This window comes from Diabrotica virgifera, chromosome 1, assembly GCF_917563875.1.
Source record: "Diabrotica virgifera virgifera chromosome 1, PGI_DIABVI_V3a".
Classification (NCBI taxonomy): domain Eukaryota; kingdom Metazoa; phylum Arthropoda; class Insecta; order Coleoptera; family Chrysomelidae; genus Diabrotica; species Diabrotica virgifera.
The window spans coordinates 214,253,264-214,262,815 of record NC_065443.1 but is presented as its reverse complement, the minus strand read 5'-3'; the positions used below and the strand labels follow the sequence as shown (position 1 = coordinate 214,262,815).

General features: G+C 30.8%; 1 long non-coding RNA gene across 1 annotated transcript; it reads left to right on the top strand.

Moving 5' to 3' along the window:
- The first annotated feature begins 4,674 nt into the window (after window positions 1-4,674).
- On the top strand, window positions 4,675-7,915 carry LOC126882237 (uncharacterized). The gene is made up of 2 exons (XR_007697238.1): window positions 4,675-5,033; window positions 5,527-7,915. It is a non-coding gene; the product is annotated as an uncharacterized LOC126882237 (long non-coding RNA).
- The last annotated feature ends 1,637 nt before the right edge of the window (window positions 7,916-9,552 follow it).

Sequence of the window (9,552 nt, the reverse complement as noted above, 5' to 3'; positions counted from 1 at the left end):
ATCACTGGGAGCCTACAAATCCATGAGTTCAAAAATAATAAAACTAAAAAAGCAAAACTAAAAAATAAAAAAATAAAACTAAAAAAGCAACTTGAAACTACTTTCTAAAATCATTTTTTATACCTCGGGATCTACTCAACGGATTTTGATCTTTATTATTTTAATTTATATGTACTTTTTGTGTATATTACAAATATGCAAGTTGTCTAGACATTAATTCATTAATTAATCTTAAGTCTAATTTTCTCAAACAAGTTTTGAAAAAATAATTTTTTCCCAAAAAATTTATTTTTAGTCATTTCACTTAGAAAGAGTTAAATTACAGTTTAATAAGTAAATTTTATTTAATAACAAATTATTTATTAAAAATAATTTATTTATTCAAGTGTACTTTAACTATTTCTATGGTTATTTCTAGTATTGATACTATGATTAAAAAAATATAATTTTGGAGAAAATTATTTTTTCAAAAATTGTTTAAACAAATTAGACTGTTAATTAGTTAATAAATTTATAAACAAATTGCATATTTATATTCTGATAGAGATATAGAAATTTTTAGTAGTTTGAAATCGCTTGTTCAATATTTGACAAAAAATAAAAATACCATTCTTTAAAATGGCATTAATTAGGTTATTTAATTATTATAAATAAAATAGCTGTGAATAATAAAACATGGCTAACTTTGGCCCAAATTGCCCTAGGACCTAGGGCATTTTTTTTAAATTCATGTTAAAATGCCAGATTTGGGATAAATATAAAAGATTTTTTCTATGAATAATATTTTTAAAGTTATTCTAAACGTTTGTAAACTACAAAGCTTTAAAAATTTATCTTTAGATAGGATTTTTGACTATAATAAATAATTTTTTTATCCTTTTTTAATACATATTGATAGTATAAGTCTTCTACTTTTCCTTGGCACCCACCTATGTTCATTATTTTCTGTCTTATGTTATTGCAAAAAATTATTGCAAAAAATAGGTCTCTGGGATGAACAATTATAACTTTTAAACCAATTAATGGATCGATCTCAAGTTTTGAGAGTTTGTTAAGTACACCAATACACAACTTTGGGTGAAACACTAAAGTTTTAAGGTAGTTTTAGTAAAAGTTATTAACAAATAACGATTTTTACTTATTTTGCACTTTGCGAAGCAACAAACTGATTTTTCAACTTTCAAAATTCCGCGTTTTGAAGCTTTTTCAATGTTTAAAAATCAAATTTTGTAATTTTATCTCAACCATTTAGCTTTTTAATGGAGTGCAAAATTTAACTTGTTAATAATTAAAAACGGCTCCGAACTCTAGGCAGGAAACAGGTTAGTTTTTGTCCAACTAAAAAAGTTGTCAGATACCTGGATAATGCAGTGCCCTAAGAAAATTCTTATTTCCCTGGACCATAATAATTTCAAGAAATTATCATTGTATTAAACGTAAACAATTTATTGGAAAAACACATGTTGTTCTATTTTCTTGCGGCATAATTTATACCAAATAATATTTTATCTTTTTGGAAATAAACCGCGATACAAGATAATCATCGCGGTAAGATATACTGAATTCGCTCTACCGAGATTCACTTTGACACATTCGGAATAGGAACCATACAACACAAAAATTCCTACTTCACTAGAGCTTTACGATACGATACAATATCGATACTTTTTAAGTATTGAGTATTGTATTGGTTATGCCAATGAAGTATCGTATCGAGTATCGATATCGGCAATACTTTCTTATAAAAATATCGTATTGATATTGATTTCGATACGAGATCGATACAAACTCGATAAAATATCGACATAAAAAGAATAATTATACATCTGAGCTGTGTAGGCTCTTTATGCCCACTTTTGCATGCTTGGCAAATGGGCATTATTCTAAAAATATTACAAATATTTCTTATAACTTATAGATTCTTATAAAAATTGAATATGGCTGAATGCTTCTTTGAAACGACTAATACTTACTAATTCTGTATCTATTGTTTAAAAACTACTTTTGAAAAGATAGGGAAATCCCGGAGATTCGGAATAAATCGCAATTCATTATTTTTGTTGAAAATTATTTTTGCGTCATCATCATTTACTTCCATAATATTGCCACAAATGCCACATGATATAAACAGTGTAATCATAACAGTCATTTAGTCACTCTCAAGAGCTTCAATTTCAAGCACTCAAGTGTAAAATATTATAACAGCTGATGCTTGGTTTGCAGATCACTTATCTAAATGCCTATTCCACGAAATATAATTACACAACTGTGGCATTTTATTTTTTTTCTCGATATCGATATTTTCAATATCGAGACAAGGGTATCGACAATACAAGAGTATTGTATTGGTTTCAGATGAGTATCGCATCGATATCAATACAATATCGATATTTTTATCGAATATCGTGAAACTCTATACCTCACAGTTGATTTTAGCAGTTAATAGTGTGAGGCTCACACTATTAACTGCTAAAATCAACTTAATTCTTTCATTAAAAAAAGAAGAATTATTAGAAATAGTGGGAGTGTTTACTAATCTCACAAAAGTTTGTAGAGTGTATTTCTACAAAATATTTTTATTTTGTACAATAAATAATTTTCTCATTTGTTGTCAATACATTATAATGGTGTAAATAAATAATTATTGATTGGCGTAAGGTTTATGTTATTTTTATGTCTGTTTACTGTTTACTATTAAAAGGATCGGTACGTTTTTTCGGCTGCAATGCTATTCAAATGGGGATTCATTTTTTTCGAATCCTGAGAAAACTAATAAGTATTCTTAAAAAATTTAAACGCAGAATGAAAGATTACGTTAGTAGCGAGGGCCGAAAGTCCCTGAGAACTTCTATATTGTTTATTTTAATAAGTTGCAGTGGTGAAAAACTAAGAGAAAATTTAGTGTTATTTTTAATTTCAAATATCTCATTCAAAATAAACTTTTAATTTATTCTAAGGGACTCTCGGCCCTCGGTAATAATTTAGTCTTTCATTCTGCGTTTAGATTTTTCAAAAATATTTATTGGTTTTTTCAGGATTCGAAAAAAATGAATACAATGTCCGTGGTAATATTTTCCAAATCTATCTTTGTCATACAACTTAGTCGAATAGAACATTGTCAGTCAGACACTGACAATCTGTGACAGTTTTAAATAATTATTTGACATGAATCGGGAATATTTTTAGTTGTTGATTAAATAATATTGATATTCTTTATCTCATGATCATCTTTCAGTGCGTCACAGTTTTTCGATTTCTTTCTAACGCATTAAATTGTATGTGACAGAAAAAAAGGCATGTCCGTGATTACAACATTTATTCTAGTTATTTTAGTTGTCGATAGATGGCGCCATAATAAATTTTTTTTTAAATCAGATCATAATATTACAAATATAATCTGTATAATTTATAAGACTATACAAATCAAAGAAAATACCATTTTATAAATGCAAGAAACACATTTGGTTTGTTTTTATTCCAAATTGAAAATAAAATGTGACAACTAATTGATTTAACTAAAACGTCATGTTAGAATAAATGTCATAAATGTGTATTATCACGGACTTACCCTTGTTCCTATCATTTGTTACGCACTGAAAAATGCTCATGAAAAGGACAATATATAGTGTATTTGATAACTATTGATTTAAGAGGTGAACTTTATAAAAAGTTATTTATTGTGTATTATTTATGGAAGATAGAAGCAGAGAATACATTAAGATATATTCTGTGATCCAAGTATTTTGTTTTTAAAGATGTTCAAAATTGTAAGCGTCCCATAGTAACAATATATTATTAAAAAATCACTTTAACACTTTTGCTCTTTTCTCGATTGAGGATTAGTTTTTGTTGTAGGTACATATTATTACAATCACTGAATACATAGCTAGTGAAAAAATTATCACATTTATTAACTGAATTAATAATTTGCAATTATACAAAAAATAACAGTTATCCAAGAACATTCAAAAGCCATCTCTTTAAGCTAGTTATGACATTGTCAAGTAGAATGACATTCTAGTAATATGTACATATCCATACCAGTGTGAATTTTACTACACGTAATTTGCCATGTAGAGACAGAAAAGGTAGGGATAGCCGTAAAATATTTGCGAATTATGTACCCATAGCCTTAATAATATTGGCTATGAGCAGGTGCGTTGGTTATGTAGTAATTCCCACTCACTTCTGACAACTGAACTTCCCAAAAAAGAAATTACTAACGTCAGTGTCAAAGTGAATCTCGATAGAGCGAATTCAGTATACTTATTAAATTACTGTATTTAATAAATACTGTAATAGTATTGCTATCATTCCTATAATTTTTATACATCAACGAACTGTTATCGTCAATATATTTATATATCAAAAATGAATAACCATTTTCAATTTCGTTGCAAAACGAAAACACAGCCGAACCATATTCTAGTCCAATCAGAGAGTGCTGCAAGCACCCCTACCGGTTTCGAAACTTATTAGTCTCTCATCAGGAGGCACATATGCTGCTCTCCCCGATCCAACCAAAACAAACCCCAGCGTGCAGTCCCGGATTGCAAAGAACGAAATGGCATAGATGCCCTAGCGGCAACAGCAAAAAGACTAAGTTTTCACTCTAATCGCATATAAAACAACATAATGCTATTCTACATCCCACTGTAACGGTCACGTTACGAAAGTAGCTCTTTAATAATTATTATAATTATTTTCCCTCGGTCTCCATTTAAATTCTCTAATTTCTCGTATAGGACTACTGAGGTGACGTCATACCTCGGTGATGGAACGTACTTCACCTATCGAGAATTATTTCGCGTTCTGTGAGTTTGACGTCGTACTCTTGGAAGGAGAGACGAATGTTCATCACTTGACTGGTGGCTGTAGGTGAAGTTGGTTGCTACCATAGAATATTAGAATGGCGGTTGGTTTTTTATTTTATAACATCAGTGAAAAGTGAAAAAGTTACCACAAATGGTTTTCTACAGTAGGGAGGCATGTGGGTAGAACAACCCCTCTTGGAATAGGAATAGAAATCACCGGTAATAAAATCTTTTTTATAATAATTTTTTTTGTTAGCCTTGAATATTAAAATATTAGTCCCATTGTTAAAATTTCTTAGTCAACTCATTATTTGGATTTTATGTAGATTCGATTATTGAGTATTCATTCAAAGAAAATTATACATTAATATATTTTTTTGGTTAGACATAACCAAACATATGCAGTCCTCAAATTAATATTGGAAATAAGTATCATTTCTCTGTAGGTTTTTGAATATCCAATATTTTATAAATTCAATATTTTTACAGATATTTCCTTAAATTAATCATATTCAAATTACAAATTCCATGTCATTTGTTCATGTATTCACACTCAAAATAGTTCAAGGTTACTTGAGATTGGTTTTTGTTACATTTTTAATGGTCGGTTTTTCTATACTATTGCTTCTAAAAAGTTCCTCAATTATTTCTTCTTCCCTTTACTTTTTGCTCATGTTTGAAATGAGAAATAAAACTGGGAATATTTTTTTAGCCATTTTGGAGTAACCACATGGTGAACTCATAGCCCTTTGACACCTAGGGAAACCACTACAGCCACAGTCAAGTCACCTTGGGAATATGTCGATTTGGGAGCAAGCTATGGGAGCGTTCCAGCTCAATTTTCGTCTTGGCACCTGGGCCTATAGGAGTCATGGGGTCGCACCATCCTGGTGCATCATTTTCTAGGATGCAACCGCAACCTCGTTTGGGAACATTTAGTGAGGTGTTTTAGTAACTATTGTTTTTTTTTTTATATTTCAGACTATCTGTTAAATACACTATGTTTTTTTTCCAGATTTAGGTTACCTCTGGTTTTTTTTGACATATTTGTATATTAGATTATTTGGTTCCCAAACTTTGTATCTACGGTAACTTCTTGTGCACAGGAATAAGCCTAGAGAAAATTAGGTTTTTAATACTTTATTATTGCTTTGATATTGGTTTATGTAATTCGGGTAAATTTATTTTTTAATATTACTAGCTTGTTTCCCAAATATTTTACTGTTATTCGCTTTATTCCATTTGTTCGGTTAATTTAGGTCATCGTCGGTATTTATCTCAACTTCATTTCTACTTTAGTCAATTGTATATTTAACTTTATTTATTCATTACTGTATTTTCCCTTAGTGAGGCTTGGGCCTATTTATTTGTAGTATTTTCATCTTTGTCAGTTTCCTTAGTTGTACGTAGCAGGCGTACTATAACCATTTGGTAGAAGACTTATGTAATTTTGTACCCTATATGTAAGTAAGATGTACTAATACCTGTAATTTTGTAACAGATAACATTATTGTTGTTATCTTAGATATAACCTCTGTATAACTTTTGTCATGTTAGAGTCACAGCATAATATGAACTTGCTTAACTCAGAGATTGTTAAAAATCTGGTAGTTATTTTTAATAAATATTTACTTATTTTGTATATCAATTATTTTATTATTCCTTTATGTTCATTATTACAGGTTTAATATATTTAATATTTGAAAGCAGTGTAAGATACCTGGGAGAATGATCGAAGATCATTTTCATGGCGCCCATGATTAGTTAGTTTTATTTATTTTGTTCGTTTTTAGTCATTATTCATCTCCATTCATTTTCAGTACATTATTCTTATTTTATTATTTCACCTTTTAGTCATCATTACTATCTACTTAGAGCTACTGTTCTTCGACAGGCATGCAAACGAGCCGTATCCATCCTTGAGTGTCAAGTTGCTCTCTTGCATCTATAGCTAGCCAACTCTATTCAGTTTGCCTCTGTCTCTTCCCACTTCTACTTCTATCCCTTCTAATTCCCCTTTTTCAGTACAACTGCACTTTAGTAATTTTTTTCCTACTGCAGCTTCTCAACGTAGAAGCCCAGTCAATTCTTCATTTTTCATAATAGCAGTTTAGTTAGTTTTTCTTTTCCTTACTTCTGTTGGAGTATATCACTCCAACAGAAGTGCATTTTGTTACACCACCAGAATGAAAACAATGGGAACCTTCTCTGGTTACACCTCCGAGGCTTCTACAATTTGCAAGCCATACGGATGCTGAGACTAAGGAAGATGAGGGAATTCTACAATTTACAATTCACGTCCCATCTGCTCAGCGCGGTAAAGTTCCAACGAGAATGGTTCCCTTCATACTCCACACAGAGTAAATGTAAATCAAAAATGAATCGGCGTTATCGAAATGCCTCCCACTTTATCAGGTAAATATTTTCATACATGAAATGCCTCCCAGGTACAATCGAAATGCCTCCGTTTCGTTAATCATTTAGGCTTATATTTTGTCTATTTAATCTCTGTTTAATGCCACAATGTTGCCAAATCATAATTTAAATAGGTAGTATCTATCTATTTTGATTTTTCTAAATCTTCATGCAGTGTACATAAAATTTTTTTCACATAAATATTTCACAGTACGACATATTTCTTTTTAGAAAAGAAAGTTGTTAGCCGACAATCTAATATCTAGCTTTTCTGGGTAATTCCAATTCCGATTTACTTTTACCTTAATCTTTTTGTTTGTTTTTATTCTCTGGGTAATTCCAATTCCGATTCTAATCTCTTCTTAACGATTCCATGAATAGGCACTTTTACCTTAATCTTTTTGTTTGGTTATATTATCTGTTGTAAATTGTGCTAATGGGCTAAATGTTGTATAAATACGTGAAAGTTTATTAGTTCCTGCATCAGTCAATTTGTCTATTTCAAGCTTGTCAGTTCGTCGATTTCAAGATCAAATTGTGTTTAAGTCATAACATCCGAAATAATGGAATCAACGATAAGTGTGAGTCAAAAGGGCAAACCTTTATTATCAATTGATGGTTTTACATTCGGTTTTCAAATGTTGGCTAAAGATACAGTAAAACGGTGGACATGAACTAAAAAAAAACCTGCAAAGCATTTGTGAAAACCCAGGGATGTGAAAAAGGGATAAAGTTTGGGCTGACACTCTTCATTCTTACAAAGAATCACAAACCCATGCAAAAGTTTTCATTCCAGGTATAATTCTTCTTTCTACTGCCTTCATCCTAACATTAATAATTTTATTGATATAATTTTAGAATTTCAAATAAATACCTACATTAAAATAAATTCTGTTTCGACACCAAAAAAATTGTTGCGGAAAGTACAGCAAAAATAAATTTCTAAATGAAAGTAATTTCTAAATGAAAAAATTTTAGAATTAAGAGAATGTAAAATACATAAATAGATTAGAATTTGTCAAAGTAGTATCATATAAATTTAGGAAAAATATTTTGTAATTTTATACTTCTATACACATTTTGTAATATTTTCCAAATAAGTTTTTTGTGATGTTATTTTTAATAAATCTATAAAATACTTATTACATTTTTGTATTTATTGTTAAATTATTAATAACAAAAAATAATGGTTATTATAAAATATACTATAATGGTTATAAAACTAATTACATATGTATAAGTTAGATGAAATTTATAAATACCGCTAAGTGTCAATAATGTTTAATACATAAAGGTTGAAAATAAAATAAATAACAAAATACCAATTTTGCCAAAAACTTACAAAGAGACGAAGATGTGGCAACGTCTCACGTTCACATAAAGATTAGAAGCATGTAATTTATTTAAAGCTTGGGAGGCAATTCGTATGTGACCATTTTAGCGACAGGTAAGAAAACCTTTTTCGGGAGGCATTTCATATGCGGCCAAATGAATAACCATTTTCAATTTCGTTGCAAAACGAAAACACAGCCGAACCATATTCTAGTCCAATCAGAGAGTGCTGCAAGCAACTCTACCGGTTTCGAAACTTATTAGTCTCTCATCAGGAGGCACATATGCTGCTCTCCCCGATCCAACCAAAACAAACCCCAGCGTGCAGTCCCGGATTGCAACGAACGAAATGGCATAGATGCCCTAGCGGCAACTGCTAGCAAAAAGACTAAGTTTTCACTCTAATCGCATATAAAACAACATAATGCTATTCTACATCCCACCAGAATGAAAACAATGGGAACCTTCTCTGGTTACACCTCCGAGGCTTCTACAATTTGCAAGCCATACGGATGCTGAGACTAAGGAAGATGAGGGAATTCTACAATTTACAATTCACGTCCCACGCTGGGGTTTGTTTTGGTTGGATCGGGGAGAGCAGCATATGTGCCTCCTGATGAGAGACTAATAAGTTTCGAAACAGGTAGAGTTGCTTGCAGCACTCTCTGATTGGACTAGAATATGGTTCGGCTGTGTTTTCGTTTTGCAACGAAATTGAAAATGGTTATTCATTTTTGATTTACATTTACTCTGTGTGGAATATGAAGGGAACCATTCTCGTTGGAACTTTACCGCGCTGAGCAGATGGGACGTGAATTGTAAATTGTAGAATTCACTCATCTTCCTTAGTCTCAGCATCCGTATGGCTTGCAAATTGTAGAAGCCTCGGAGGTGTAACCAGAGAAGGTTCCCATTGTTTTCATTCTGGTGGGATGTAGAATAGCATTATGTTGTTTTATATGCCATTAGAGTGAAAACTTAGTCTTTTTGC